At 38.7% G+C, this 15861-nt stretch overlaps 2 pseudogenes; both read left to right on the plus strand.

The window, feature by feature from the left end:
* The first annotated feature begins 1101 nt into the window (after positions 1-1101).
* On the plus strand, positions 1102-1967 carry LOC103728017 (annotated as a pseudogene).
* A 10008-nt stretch (positions 1968-11975) lies between these two features.
* LOC115068983 lies at positions 11976-12091 on the plus strand (annotated as a pseudogene).
* The last annotated feature ends 3770 nt before the right edge of the window (positions 12092-15861 follow it).

The raw sequence follows: 15861 nt of genomic DNA on the forward strand, positions 1-15861 counted from the left end.
GGTTCCTGTAGTTATGTCTGGATGCATACTCACTTACCAGGATTTGGCGCTAGGATCCACATATAAGGGAGAACATATGTCTTTTTCTTTTCTGAGTCTGTGTTATTTCACTTAGTATAACAGTTTATAGTTCCATCCATTTACCTGCAAATTTCATGATTTCATCTTTCTTTACTGCTGAGTAAAACTCTACCATATAAATGAGCCACATTTTCATTATCCACTTGTCGGCTGAGGGACACTTAGGTTGCTTCCATCTCTTAGCTATTGTGAAAAGAGCAGCAACAAACATGGATGTACAAGTGTCTCTGCAATAGGATGAGTTCTTTGGGTACCTGCCAAGGAGCGGTATAACTGGGTCAAATGGTAGGTTCATTTGCAGTTTTTAAGAGTTCTCCATACTGCTTTCCATAGGGTTTGAACAAGTTTGCAATCCCACCATCAGTGGTTGAGCACCCCCCTTTCCCCACATCCTCTCCAACATTTGGTATCATTTGTTCTCTTGATCTTAGCCATTCTGACCTGGATAAAATGAAATCTTAAAATTGGTTTTAATTTGTATTTCCCTAATTATTAATGATGTTGAACACCTTTTATGATGCTTCTTAGCCTATGACTTATTTAAATGATTTATCTCTGTTCAGCTCCTTAGCCCATTTTTAATTGGGTTACTTCCTTTCTTGATTCTTTGTTTTCTGAGTTTGTATATATATTCTGGATGTTAAACCTCTGTCAGATGAGTTTGTATATATATTCTGGATGTTAAACGTCTGTCAGATGTGTTGCTGGTAAGGATTTTAACCCATTCTGTGGGTTTTCTCTTCAATTCCCTGGTTGCTTATTTTGATATACAGAAGCTTTTTAGTTTAGTGAGGTCCCATTTATTGATTCTTGACCTTGTTTCCTAAGCACTTGATGTCCGGTTTAGAAAATCTCTTGCTACACCTATATCTTTTAAGTTTTTGCCAATATTTTCTTCTAATAGTTTCGGGGTTTAAAAACAAGATCTACAAAATTTACACTATGAACAAGATAAAATATTTTTAAAATATGACCAGCTCAATCAAGCTGCTTTAAAGATATTCAACAGGCATTCAGCAAATGGCAACGTTGAGAAACTCTCACACAATACTCCAAGCCTTTGGTATCCTGCAAATGAAGGAGGATAGTCTCAAATCCCTTGCATCTGGAATCGCTTAGGTGTCACCAACCTTGACTTCCAGATGGAACAGTACACCTAGAAAAGGAGAAGTGGTGGCATCTACATCATCAGTCTAAAGAGGACCTGGGAGAAGCCGTTAGTGGGAGCTCTTGCCATTGTTGCTGCTGAAAACTCTGCTGATGCCAGCACTATCTCCTCCAGGAAGACTGGTCAGCGAGCTGTGCTGAAGTTTGCTGCTGCCACTGGAGCCACTCCAACTACTGGCTGCTGTACTCCTGGGACCTTCACCATGTCAAGCAACCTTCCGGGAGCCACGTCTTCTGGTAGTGACTAATCCCAGGGCTGACCACTAGCCCCATCACACTGTGTAACACAGATTCTCTTCTGCACTATGTAGACATTGCTACCCCATGTAAAAACAAGGGAGCTCCTTCAGTAAGTCCGATGTGATGGATGCTGGCCCGGGGAATTTCTGCACATGTGTGGCATCATCTCCTGTGGGGGACCACAGGAGATGATGCCTGATCTCTGTTTTTATAGAGATTCTGACGAGATTGAGAAGGAGGAGCAAGCTGTTGTTGGAAAGGCTGTGACCAAGGAGGAATTGTAGGGCCAATGGCCCACCAGCTCCTGAGTTCACTGCTCCTCAGCTAGAGGTGGCAGACTGGTCTGAAGGTGTGCCGGTGCCTCTGTGCCTATCTAGCAGCTCCCTAATGAAGACTGGTTTGCCTGGTCAGCCACGGAGGACTGGTCTGCAGCTCCCCTTATTCAGGCCACTGAGAGAGTTGAAACAATCACCGAGTAAGGTTATAAGCTGTTTTTCTGCAGACCCTTAAGCAAAATGGAAAGAATGTGGGTAAAAAATAAACAGTTGAAAGTGGGGGAACTTCTTCAGCCTGATGCAAAGCATCTGAAAACACTGCAGCTGATGACAGATGAACTGGTAACACCAAAAACAAGGCAAGCATCTGTTTTCGTTGTTTATACCCAAAATTTGTAATGAGAGTCTATCCAGCACGAAAAAAAAAAAAAAAGGAAAGGAAGGGAGGGAGGGAGGGCGGGAGGGGGAAGGAAGGGTGGAGAGAAAGAGAGGGAAAGAAAGGAAGGAAGGAAGGGAGGGAGGGAGGGAGGGAGGGGGAAGGAAGGATGGAGAGAAAGAGAGGGAAAGAAAGGAAGGAAGGAACGAAGAAAAAAAGAAGAAAGAAAGAAAGAAAGAAAAGAAAAGAAAGAGTATACAAAATACAAATAGGAAAGGAAGAAATTAAATAGTCTTTATTCATTGGTGACCTAATCCTTTATGTTGAAAGTGCTGGGTATCTACAAAACACTACCAGAAATAATAATCAAATTAATCACAGTTGTAAGAATTTTTTGACACAATTATTTATCAGTAAACAATTGTAAGATGATATTTTAAATGATTGTATTTTTTAGTAAAATTTTCATAATAAACTTAAAAACATGCAAGTCCTTGATGCCAATATTGAGACAGTAGGAAATAAAGAAGATGTAAATAGAGACACAATGTTCATGGAAGAATTAATATTCTTAAGACATCAAATCTCTACAATTTGGCTAACAGATTTAGTAAAATTGCCATCAAAATTGTTTCAAACTCTTTTGTAGAACTTTAAAACCTATCCTAACATTTATATGGAAGTACAAGGTCTTAGCATAGAAACAACAGCAAAAAAAATCATGGAAAAAAAGAACAATGCTGGGTGGGCCCCCTTTCATTTCAAGAGTTACTACAATACTGTAAGAATCAAGACTCCGGTTTTGGCTACAAAACTATTGATCAATGTAACAAACTAGAGAAAACAAAAATAAACTCATGCATTTATCAGTTAAAGTGCCAGAAATTAAAAGAAAAATCTTGTCAATCTATGATGCTAGAAATAGACAAACATACAAAAAAAAAAAAAAAGAGCAAACCCAAATTCTACTTCAAGCTAAACACAAAAAACAATGCTAGAAGTCTAACTATAAATGCTAAAACTATGGACTTTCTACAGTTAACTTAAAGAATATATCTTTACAAATCTGCGTCAGAAAAACATCTTAGAGGGCTAGAGAGATGCTCAGAGATGGCTCAGCAGTTAATAACACTTGCTTCTCTTCCTGAGGTCCCAAGTTCAGTTCCCAGCACTCATGGCAGGTGGCTCAAAACCATCTGTAACTACTGTTCTATGGACCTGATGCTCTCTTCTGGCCTCCATGCATACTCTTACAAACATGGCATATACTCAGACACACACATGAACACATAAATAAAAATAAATCTTTTTTTTTTTTTTTAGTCTTTTTGAGACAGGGTCTCCCTGTAGCCCCATCTGTACTGGAACTCACTATGTAGACCAGGCTGGCCTTCATGTCACAGAGATCCGCCTGCCTCCTGAGTGCTGGGATTAAAGGCATCCACCACCACACCCGGCAAATAAATCTTTTTCAAAAAGCAGAAAAGCATCTTAGTAGAGAAAGTAATAAACGTAGATTAGGCAAATAGAAATTTTAAATATTTTGTCCATAAAAATTTACCTTAAACAACCTGTGCAAGATGGGAGTCCTGAATTTGTCATAGCAGAATGTCTTTGAGCATCACACCCTAGGACACAAAGATAAGAGCTGAACCTTAGGCTGGCTAGCTATAGACACAGGTGACTTCTCTGGTCATGAAGGTAGGGCGTGCGTGTTGGGGTTACCCTTTCTATAAGCTATGCATAAACATTCACTTAAGTTCTTTAATTTGTGCCATTTCTTCAAATAAAGAAATTTGGTTACTTTAAAAAAAATTTACCTTAAAAGAAATGAAAATGCCAGCGACTTCTTCAGGACGTATCCAAAGTTGGAAACAACTACTACAAAATTGTATTTTTAAAAAGCTCCCTAATGCAGCAGTTGATCAAAAGATTTGAATCGGAATTTTACAAAAGAAAGAAATAATAATCAGTGAAGGAAATATGTTTGATATCATTGGCCATAGGGTAAATCAAATGAAAACCATGAGATGACTGGATTGACTGGATTAACCAGGCTGACATCATCAAGTGTTAGTGACAAAATGAAACAGCAGAATTTTCATAAGCTGTTTGTGCAAATCAAAAATGTTTGGGGCCAGTGAGATAGCTTAGCTGGTAGAGGTGCTTGCTGCCCAGCCTGACCTCCAGGACCCACATGGTGGAAGGAGAAAACCAACTCCTACAAGTTGACCTCTGACCTCTAAGTGCAGGTCCAAACAGACAAAAGCACACACACGCACACACACACACACACATACACACACACACACACACACACACAACTGATCGATCGATCAATTGATCAATCAATCAATCAATCAATGGGTTTTTATAAATGTTTACCATTTTAAGCCAGATATAATTCCTATGACTGTAATCCCAGCTCTAGGGAGGCTGAGGCAGGAGAGTCACAAGTTCAAGGCCAGTCTGGGATACACAGTAAGTTTGAGGACAGTCTACTCTGTCCAGTGAGTCTTTATCTCAAAATAACAAAACAACAAAAATCTAGTTTCTATTATTTTAGGAAATTGTCAATTTCTTATAACATGTAACTTATACCTAGCCTATGGTTAGCAACTCCAACCAAGATAACTAGAATGCATGTCCTTGAAAAGGTTTGCACAGTAATTTGGAAACTTCACTCATAATTAGCAAAAATGAAACAACCCAAATATCCCTCAGCAAGAAATGAACAGTCAGATAGTATGTACCAAGGGTAATGCAGCTGCCACTGCCACATAATGGATCTCACCAAACAGGGTGAGTGAAAATGAGACCTGTTCCATATAATCACACATATTTGAAACCCAAGAACAAAACAAAATTTCTGTACAGCAATAGAAATCAGACCACAGTTGTATGTGGGATGGTGGGAATTAACCATAAGGTGGCAGGGAAGAAATGGTTTGCATCTTACATTGCTGTAGACATTTCTCAGGGTCTATTAAGTTGGGCCACAGATATCGTTCATTTCACTGTATGTGCATTTTACCTGAGTTAATAAAATGTAGAATGGAGCGAGTATTGAATATGATATTGCTAAACTAAGGCAAAAATCTAATTTAAATTAATATAAGCAAAGGAACTATAAGATCAAAGATAGCAAGATAAATTTTAAACAGAAGGAAGGAATTAATAAAGTTAATTGAAAAATAATGAATTATTTAAAGTAGACTGAAAAACTTTAAAAAGAGCTTTTTGATATATATAACTAAGAGAGAAAAGGAAACATAAATGGGAATGAATATAGAACTACAGCTGTGGGACTTTTTTAAATTATAAAAGGATATGTGCAGTAATTACCACAAAATTTGAAAGTCTAGATTCAAAGAAACACAAACTTCAAGAAAAACACAAACTATTAAACTTGTTTTTGAAAGAATGAAAGCCCACGGGGCTGTAGAGGTGGCTCAGTGGTTAAGAGCGCTGACTGTTCTTGCAGTGGACCCAGGTTCAATTCCCAGCACCCACATGGAGGCTGACAACCATCTGTAACTCCAGTTTCAGGGGATCCAACACCCTCTTCTGAACTCCAAGGGCATTGCATGACATGGGTGCACTTACACATGTGCAGGCAATGCACTCATACGCATAAAATAAAAAAAGAATGAAAGTCCAGGTTTGATCCACAACCACATAAAAAATGAAAAACATAATTTTTTTACTCTTTAAAAAGATTTTATTCTTATTATTTGTTGACTACTCTTTTGTGACTTTCATGCAATATATTTTATCATTTTTTAGATCCCCTCTCCTATTTGTATCCCCCCCTTACTATCCCTAACCCAATTTCATGTCCATATGTATAAATTTATGTATGTATTTATATTGAAGTCTATAGAGTCAAATTTATGTCCAAAATGCCCTTCGGTGTGGGTTCATCCACTGGAGCCTGGTTAACCTATCAAGAGTCGCACTCTTAAAGGAGACTGACTTTCCCATTCACAGTAGCCATCAATTGCGATAGTTCCTCAGGTAGTATTGGAGTTTCTTAACCTACTTCCACACATCCATGCTGAGATTTTGTCTGATTTAAGCTTATGTGGGACCTATGCATGCTGTCACCATTGCTGTGAGTTCATATAAGTAACTGCCTAGGTACCTGGAAAACTCTGTTTCCTTGTGGTCATCCACCATCTCTGTCTCTTAAAAATCTTTCCACCTCCTCTTCTGAAATCGTCCCTGAGCCTTAGGAGGCAGAAGTTTGACACAGATATCCTATTCAGGGATAAGCCCTCTGCTGTCTTTTAGTCTCTGCATGTTGATCAGCTGTAGAGCTCTGTGTCAATCACCATCTGTTGCATAAGGAACTTCTCTCTGGTGAGAGTTAAGAGTGCATTAATCTATGAGTATAATAAAAGTCATTTGGAGTCAGTTTACTCTATATAGACTTAGCAGAATAATAGCATTAGGCTCTTCCCTATGGACTATGACCTGTCTAGCCTCAGGCTCCTAGGCCTGATATCAATATCAGATATGGGTTCCACCCTATGAAGTGGACTTTAATCCAATTAGAAAATGATTGGTTTCTTCCATAATATCTGTGCCACTATTGCACTGGTGGGCATATCTTGCCAGGGCAGTTGTTATAGCTCACAGGATTCACAGCTGGGTAAGATTGATGATTAATTTTCTATTCAAGTAGTATGCATAGTACCTTTTGGCACTATGAAAGCTAGCCAGAAGAGATAAGGCTCTTAAGTCACCTATAGCTTGATTTCTCCTTGTTTGTTTTACAACTCATGTTTTGGTAATGTCTTTAGCAATAGGGTCTTAATTGTGAAGTTTGAGTGGGTAACTAAGGGCAAGGGCAATGGCCAGTATTTTTTAGGGCCTATAGGACCCCTGATTAACAGCTTCAAAAAAAGGGAGTCCATTCCTGGCACTGGACTTTTTCTTTGCTGGTCTATGGTATCTAGTAAGGGCAATGTGGGAACTGTGGTATGCACCTATAATCTCAGTGCTGGAAGGCAGAGACAGAATGATACTTAGGACTTTCTGGTCAGCCAGTCTAGGTGAATTGTCAAGTTTCCAGTTTCAGTGAGAGACCTATCTCAACAAATAGGATGAAGAGGGTATGAGGCAGACACCTGGCATCGACCTCTGTCCTCCACACACTTATATGCACACAGGTGCACAAACATACACATGAACACATCCACATACATACACACAAAAATAAATAGATCTTTTTAAAAAGATGAATTACATAAAATTACCATAGTTTCTCTGTTGCTTTAATGCTTTTAAGGCATTAGGAAGAGAGCTTTCCACTAATTTCATAAAACAGGTATATTTATATTAGAGCTAGACATTAGTAGCACAAAAGTACCATTAAATTGCATACCAATATGACTTTCAAAAATTTCAATTAAATAAAATAATAGAAGGTTTAATCTATCATCTTATTCCCCATGGTCATTATGACCACACTGGGTTTATATAGAAAACAGAATTGGCTACCATGGGAACTCAAGTAATACAAAACACTGGATGAGCAGAACAAAGAGAGGATATTCAGTTCACTTTAACAGATGGTAAAGGCACTAGTAAAACACACACTTTTTAAATTTTAAAATACCCTTAGAAAAAGTGCAATGCAGGCCGGCCGTGGTGGTACACACCTTTAGTGCCAGCACTCAGGAGGCACACACAGGCAGATCTCTGAATTCAAGGCCAGCACACTCTAAATAACAAGTTCCAGGCCAGCCAGGGATACACAGTGAGACCCTATCTAATCAAAAAAGTGAAATGCTGAATTTCTTATTATTTAAAGTACGTCTACCTAAAACCTACAGCAAATATCATGCTTAATGCTGAAACAGCTAGTCTCTCAAGCCAAGAACAAAATAAGATGTGCATCAATAATGCTTCCTTCCAATATTGTTCTCACATTCCTGCCAATGATGTAAGACAAGAAAATAAATTGAGTATAAATCTTGGCCAACAGAATACTAAATTTAATTGTTTGTACAAAAATAGTTCTTTAATCCAGAAAATCTGAAGAAATTAGCTGAATAATTTTTATAGGATATTAAAAAAAAAACTAGTAAGCTGACCAAGTAAACTTCTAAGGAAAAACTGAACGACATGAATCTTCTAGTTCCCATCACATCTACAAACTTATTTGTATCTATATTTAACTTTAGTTCTTTCTCTATCCAACTTTATAATATAGTGGAAACAGTTTTTCAAAACTATTGTTTTGAAATATTTGAAAAGTGATTGTTACACATGTCCATTTGCAAAATGAAAGACTTTCAGTTCCTCCAAATCTTGCCAATACATTGTATTTTCAGTATGTTTAATTTTAGCCATTTTAGTGGGTTTGTAGTAATACATAGCTCACTGTGGCTTTAATTTTCAATCTCTTTATGATTAATTAGTGTTAAGTAACTATTCAAATCAACTAAGCCATCTAGCTGTCCTCTTATAGGAAGTGTATTTTCAAAGTATTTGCTAGTTTTTTTTATTGGTTTCTCTTTTTCTTACTAATGTGTCATATACTGGATATGAGTTTTTATTAAATATAAATATAGCAATATTTTCTCTCACTGTGGCCTGCATTTTCACTCTGTTAATAGTATCTGTTAATAAACAGAGGCCCATTGTTTTAATATAGTTCAATTTATTATTTTTTCACTATGTCTAGCAACTTTTTGTGCCCCATTTAAAACTATCTGCCTACATCACAATCATGGAAATATTATCTACATGGTCCTCAGAAGAGCTTTATTGTTTTATCTACTACATTATCTGTGATAGGTACTTGAAACTGGCACAAGGGGAATCCAAATTTATTTTTATATGAATATTCAATTGCTCCAGTAACATTTAGTAAAAATATTTCTTTTTCTTTTGGAAGGGAGGGGTTCGATCTCCCTGTAGCCCCAGCTGGCCTGGAACTCACTATGTAGACCAGGATAGCCTCAATCTTACAGCGATCTGACTGTCTCTGGTCCTGAGTATGGGAATTAAAGGCATGTGCCATCGCCCCTGGCAATATTTTTTTTTATTCAAAACTGTCATGGCTCATCGCATTTACCTAATGCAATTTCACTTCCTTTCTTTTGATCCCTGGAAACACCTTTAATGCCCTCCAAATTTTTTCTAAAGATTTTGAGCAGTGGCTATTTTCCTGCTCTAGCCTTACCTAGTGTTTCTTAGCCTTAATACATCCTTGTGTCTGGCTTCCAGCACAACCTCACTTTGGGTTATTCTTTGCTTTTTCTTTATTGCTCCTTCATAGTCACTTTCCCCTCCCTCTAGAGGCCTTCTCCAGTCTTATTTTTCATCCTTCAAGCCTCTTCTAAGTTGTCCTATCCAGAGCCAAGCCTTTAATCCCCTCCACTCACGGACAATTCCCAAGTGCTAGCCCCAGTCCAGCTTTTCTCACTGTCAGGTATGACCAGATATAACTCAAACTTATTCCCAGTCAAGGTGATTAATCTTATCCAAAAGAATTCCAGAAAATTAGCTAGATGAAACTCAGGCCAAAAAAAATGAAGTGGAACTTCTTCAATTCCAGTCCCACCACATCGACAGACTTCTTGAAAGTTCTACCATATTTTTCTCCTTTAAAAAAAAAAGAATATTTATTTTTGTTTTTATGTGTATGAGTATATTGCCTGCATGTGTATAAATGCACCCATGTCATGCAGCCCACAGAGATAAGAAGAGGGTGTCAGATCCCCTGGAACTGGAGCTATAGACATTTGCTAGCCACCATGTGGGTGCTGGGATCCCAACCTGGGTCTTCTGCAAAAGTAGCCAGTACTCTTAACCACTGAGCCATCTATCCAGCTCTATATTTTCCTCCTTCAATCCCAGTAGCTAAAAATGTACTGTTCTTTATAGCCTCGTCTTAAAACAATGAAATTCTTTTCAATTACCTGTTTGGACTTATTGGTCATCAGGTTTTGATTACTTCATTTACTTGGCATCATTCCTAGCCATCTCCCCCCATCAAGCCCAGTTACTGATAGCCTGTTTTCAGCTTTCAATGTCTCTCAATTACTTTATAACATTTTCTTTGCCTCAGCTCCTTTTGTTTCTATCATTTCATCAGTTTCCATTCAAAACTCTTTTAACTGGTAGCAACAGGTCTATATACCAGTGATTGCCTTTTCTAGTCAAGTTACATCCAACACATAAAAGTCCCTATAAAACAAAACAACCTTGTGATGAGTATGTTCCTCACAGAGGGCAATGTGGTGCAAGGCTTCTATAGAAACAAGGGGTTTGAATCATTGCTGGTTCAAGAATGGCATGATGCACAGGGGAAATGTCCAAGGACTGATATTTTGTCATCAGCTACTCTCAATGAGATATATATTTCTTATTTACACTTAGTGACCCTTTGACACTCTGGTACAGTAGATCAGCTCCAAATATTTTTCATGTGGAGATTTAACGAGTCACAGATCTCAGCCACACGTGCTATAAAGTTGCTTATTCCTGGCGATCACTGAGCAGCAAGAACACTAAAGTGCTGTTCAGTCACATTCCCAGGAGTAAACACTGAGAGCTAAGGCTCAAGATTAAACCAACACTCAGAACTTAAACTAAAGAGGACCTATGGAAGTTAAAAATGAGAAATGTTAAGTAGAGAAGGTGAAGCATGGTTGTTGGTTGGTTGATGAGAAGAGCTGACACATAACTGCCCTTTAAGATGAGGTTTATTAGGATAAAGGGCCTCAGTTGCTTGGATCAGTTCTTGAGGTGGGAGAGCATAGAAAGGTTCAGTACAATATATTAGAAACAGCATAGTAGGGTCTTAAAGGGATAGAGAACTTCCCCCTTAGAACCTGCAGAGGCACTTCTTTAAAAAAAACTACTATACCCAGCAAAACTATCAGTTGTCATTAACAGAGATAGAAAAACTATGATTAAAAACAGATTTAAGAAATTTATGTCCATGAAGCCATCTCTACAGAGAATATTCAATAAAATACTTTAGTCTGAAGAGAAGATTAAACACTCTCAAGAGAACAAAAAGAATAAATCATTCCAGAATCCTTAACCCAAAGAGGTCTAGGAAAACAACACTAAAATATCAATGTAACAGAAATTAATAAACATTGGTCAATAATAACTCTCAATTTTAATGGTCTTAACTCCCCAATAAAAAGACACAGACTAACTGATTGGATTAGAAAACAGGATCCTTCAATTTGCTGCCTCCACGAAACATACCTCACCATGAATGATTGACACCACTATGGTAAAGGGATGGTGAAAGGTATTCGAAGCAAACAGAACTAAAAAACAATCAGGTTATAGCTATTCTAATACCTGACAAAATAGACTTCAAACTAAAACTAGTCATAAGAGATAGGAAAGTCACTTCCTACCAGTTAAAAGAGAAATACACCAAGATATCACAATCCTAAACATATACGCACCACACAGAGGGGTAACAAATTTCATCAAAGAAATTATTATATCTAAGATCACATTTGACTCTAACATCACAGTGATAGTGGGTAACTTCAAAACCCCACTGTCACCAATAGGCAAGTCATTCACACAAAAACTAAATAGAGAAACCCTGGAGTTAAATGATATCATAAATGAAATGAGCCTAACAAATATTTATAGAACATTTCTGCCAAACACCCAAGAACACACTTTCTTCTCAGCAGCCCACGGAACTTTCTTCAAAATTGACCACATATTATAAAACAAAGCAAGTCTCCACAAACTTAAGAAAATTAAAATACCATCCTGTATTCTATCTGACCACAAAGGAATAAAACTAGGTATAAACAGCAATAGAAATGTGGAAAAGTTGCAAGCAACACTCTGTGGCAGATGAACAAAACTGTCTGACACAATTTGAGCAAGAAAGTCTAACCTATTCTGGTGTTCTCTTCCCCATGAGACACCTTGTTATATAGACTTAAACTATTTTTTAAAATGTGGAAAATACACAAACATGGAAACTAAAACAACATACTACTAAATGAAAATTAGATCAAGGGAGAAACCAGAAAGGAAATTTTTTTTAATTCTATAATTGAATAAAAATGAAAACACAACATATCAAAGTCTGTGGGAGGGATATATGATATTTTAATTTTCTTTTTAAAAATTTTTATTGAATTTTTGTGTATTTCATACATAAAATCATCTTTATACCCCCTTCCCCTTTTAGCACCCTCCCAAGCCCCCCTTCCCACTAGAGTTCATAATCTTTCTGCCCCCTCTTGCACAATGGTCCCTGAGCCCTCGGTAGGTAGATTTTAATATAGGAGTCCTATCCAAGGACACACACTTTGCAGACTTATTTTCTGCATTTGGGCCATTTGTGACCTTTTGCATTCCTGGCCCTCTGTTGCATGAGGGAGCTTCATTGATGAGAGTTGAAAGATAAATTAGGATATTTAAATTTTCTTAAAATAAACAACTATAAATTTAGAACTGCTGTCTAGTTGAGCTTAAGGCCCTCTCAATAAGAGGAAATTCATGCCTGGTACTGTAAATATAGCTAATTACCAATGGTTGGAAAGGTCATAGACCTTAGAGGAGAGCCTACTATTAACATTTTCCTAAGTCACTATAATTTGTAACTGTACTCTAAATACTTATACCCACAGGTAAGTGTAGCTTTTATAGCAGATAGAGGTACTATAGAGTCACAACTAGCCTAAATGCAAAGAATAATTGGCCACGGGGTGCCTAGCCTCAACTAATACATCTACAGTATAACCCCTACACCTAAACCTCAGGGAACATCAAGGAAGAGGGGTCAGAAAGACTGTAAGAGCTAGAAGGCCAGGATGCCTACTGCTAGATGGTGTCTTATAGACATGACAGGGAAGCTGTAACCCATGAAATCTCAGCAATATAGTTTCCTAAATAAGACCTGCGTAATAACACCAGTTGACATGAAAATGTGAATATGGGAATTTTTACAAGATCTTACCCTAGATGAAGAGCTATAGGCAATCAATGGCTCCTGACAGAGGGAGAATCAGTTTTCTTCAGGGATGAGCCCCTGATAGTTTACACAGTTCCAAGTGGTCAGCCTTAAACACATGTACGTATAAGCAACACTAAATGGACTCAGTAGGTTTTGTATATATGTATGATTAAAGAAGTCATGAATTTGAGGGGGAATTTGGGGTGGGGGATATGGGAGGGCTAGGAGGGGAAAGAGGGAGGGTAGAAATGATGTACATATAGTACTCACATATGAAATTCTCAAAAAGTAAAAAATTTAAAAACCACAAGACGAAACATCTTTTTAATTCTCTGTTGCAGAGAGAGAGAGGGAGGGAGGGAGAGAGAGAACATTACAGTGGGGCCATTCCAGGTTGTAGGATCTTGCCTCTGAGAGTGATCACCATCTTAAAGCTGCAAGTCCACGATCTAACAGGAAGAAACTCGGATGATAACCATGCCTTTCATAACGAATCCTAGGATAGCAAAGAACCTCCAGAGCCAGAGGCTGACTGTACACAGCTGGGTTCTTGGGATTGTCTGACCAGAAAGAGGAGAGCAGAACAGACTGATCTGTGCTGATGCAGGCCCTGCTACAGTTTCCAAGAACGGTTCAGAAATGGACCAACCCACAGGGAAAAGCTAGCGTTTTTATCCCTCTGAAGATTCATATATTCCTTTCACTCTCCTCAGCAGAAGTGACTTGGAGTACAGCAGGGCAGCCGTATCACTGGAAGAGAGCTGTGTGTAAGATCAAGCAGGAGTGACACAAAATCCCAAGACTCCTTGCTCAGAAGGGCATCCTTCAAAAAAGTCCCATTTGGGCAAAGGTGTCAACTCTGAGCACTATTCATATGGCTTCTTTCTGCTTCATCTTATGCTCAAGGGTATCTGGATAACTCTGCCCAGAGAATAATAAGCCAATCTTGTCTCCTTAGGGGATTTTGCACCTTTGGGGGATACATTATCCTGGAAATCAAATTAAATGCCCATCACACTGAACTCATCTTGCATGTCTCAGAGGGCCTGGTACAGCAACAGAGGGAGAAAACGTAATCCAGGCCTTGTAAGGAAATGGCTTTTAAGTGTCTAGTTCTGTTTGAACACTTGGGAACCATCCATCTTTACAAGGAAATGAAATCAGCTGATCTTTTCTTTACTCATTTGAAGGCAATGAGACATTTCTCTGCATCAGAAATAGGCTTGTGATCCCAAAGGACACGTGCTTTCTCTCTGGACCATCTCCGCAGGTATAATGTCTGAAAGTTAGAAGTAAGTGTGAAGGGAAATGGGCTTCCTTAATGTGCATAGTCAGGGACAGATAGTCTGGGCCAATAGAAGGGTCAAAGATTCAGGGAACCCCAAACAGCAGTTAATTTTAATTTAAAATTTTTAATTGGCCATGGCATACCCTGGATGACTTCTTGTGCAATAAATACATCCTCCTAATTATTAGCTTAATTAACCTCATTATCAGGTGGACTAATATGTAAGTTAGCTGGTATCCTCTAAGTCACTCACAGAGCAAAAGGGCCATATGTATGTAGAACCAGGAAAACAGGGGTTGCAATCACACTAATGGGTAAGTGGGAGCTAAGGGGCTCCCCAACCTGGAATACCAGTTATACTACTGACCTGCTGTAAAGTGGTTAAGCCAGTTCTGAGTCAGTGAGGCCCAAATTCTTCAGTGACCCTTCATGGAGTTTCTCTCAGTGGTGTTGGTACTGCTGAAATGGGAAAGTGGTCGTACACCACTGCTGTATAGGACTGTCCTCCAACAGACACTATCTTCCCAAGCTCAGTTGTGCCTGCTTGCCTAGGATTGTCACAGCTGAGCTTGATAACTGCCATGTTCCACAAGAAAGAAGGGGCAGGGAGAGTTACAGGACCCTCACATGAGTCCATCCACACCTCCCAACTAACCAGTAAGCAGCCCTAGTTGCACATGGCCTGGGGAGATGCTGAGGGTATATAGGCTAGAGAAGCCTAGGGAGGGTCTCTTGCCATTTTATGTGGCTGTGACAAATCGACCATCCATGCTTGGGTGAAGACTTTGCCACACTCCTGTAAGTAAACCCTTACCCATTGCTCTGTAAGTAAACTCAGTAAACTCACTGGTTTCCCAGACTGCAGTTTGGTGAAATTGTATCTTGGTTTGTCTTTGGGATCAAGGGAGGAGGGGATAGACATTGTAACACCTTCCCCTCAGAAGGAATTTAGCTACACCCACCATATGGGTGACCACCTCCATGCCTATCTCCTGTCTTAAGTACCCTTACCCTTAAACTTCACTGGACCTTCTCTTCCCAAAACCTGATGACTCAACTCAGTAATCTCTCCTGCCTTCTCAAGGGACTTCCTAATCACTGTCATCAATAGCATCCAGCACATTGACTGGTTTGGGGAAGGCACTCAATAGCTGTTTGATGAGGAAATGAATCAATTATCTTGGACTTGGCACTTTTTACGTTCCTAACAATTTCTTGCTTTCTTATTTATCACTCTCAGTACTATAAGCCACTCGAATATAAGAAACTTATTTGATGCATTTGTAAGCCCCTACTCTCAAATGCTCAAAATAAGGCACAAATGCTCAAAAATAGACAGAATCCACGTGTTCCCACTTTGTGACACTAACTTTGGTACACGTCTTTCTGGCTTACATTTGTGTTATCATTGCTTATGCTCCTGGGGAACTGTAGTTAGATGCTTTTTTTAGTGTCCCCTGTACAGCTG

Source organism: Nannospalax galili, unplaced genomic scaffold (assembly GCF_000622305.1).
Source record: "Nannospalax galili isolate Female #2095 unplaced genomic scaffold, S.galili_v1.0 scaffold429, whole genome shotgun sequence".
NCBI lineage: Eukaryota > Metazoa > Chordata > Mammalia > Rodentia > Spalacidae > Nannospalax > Nannospalax galili.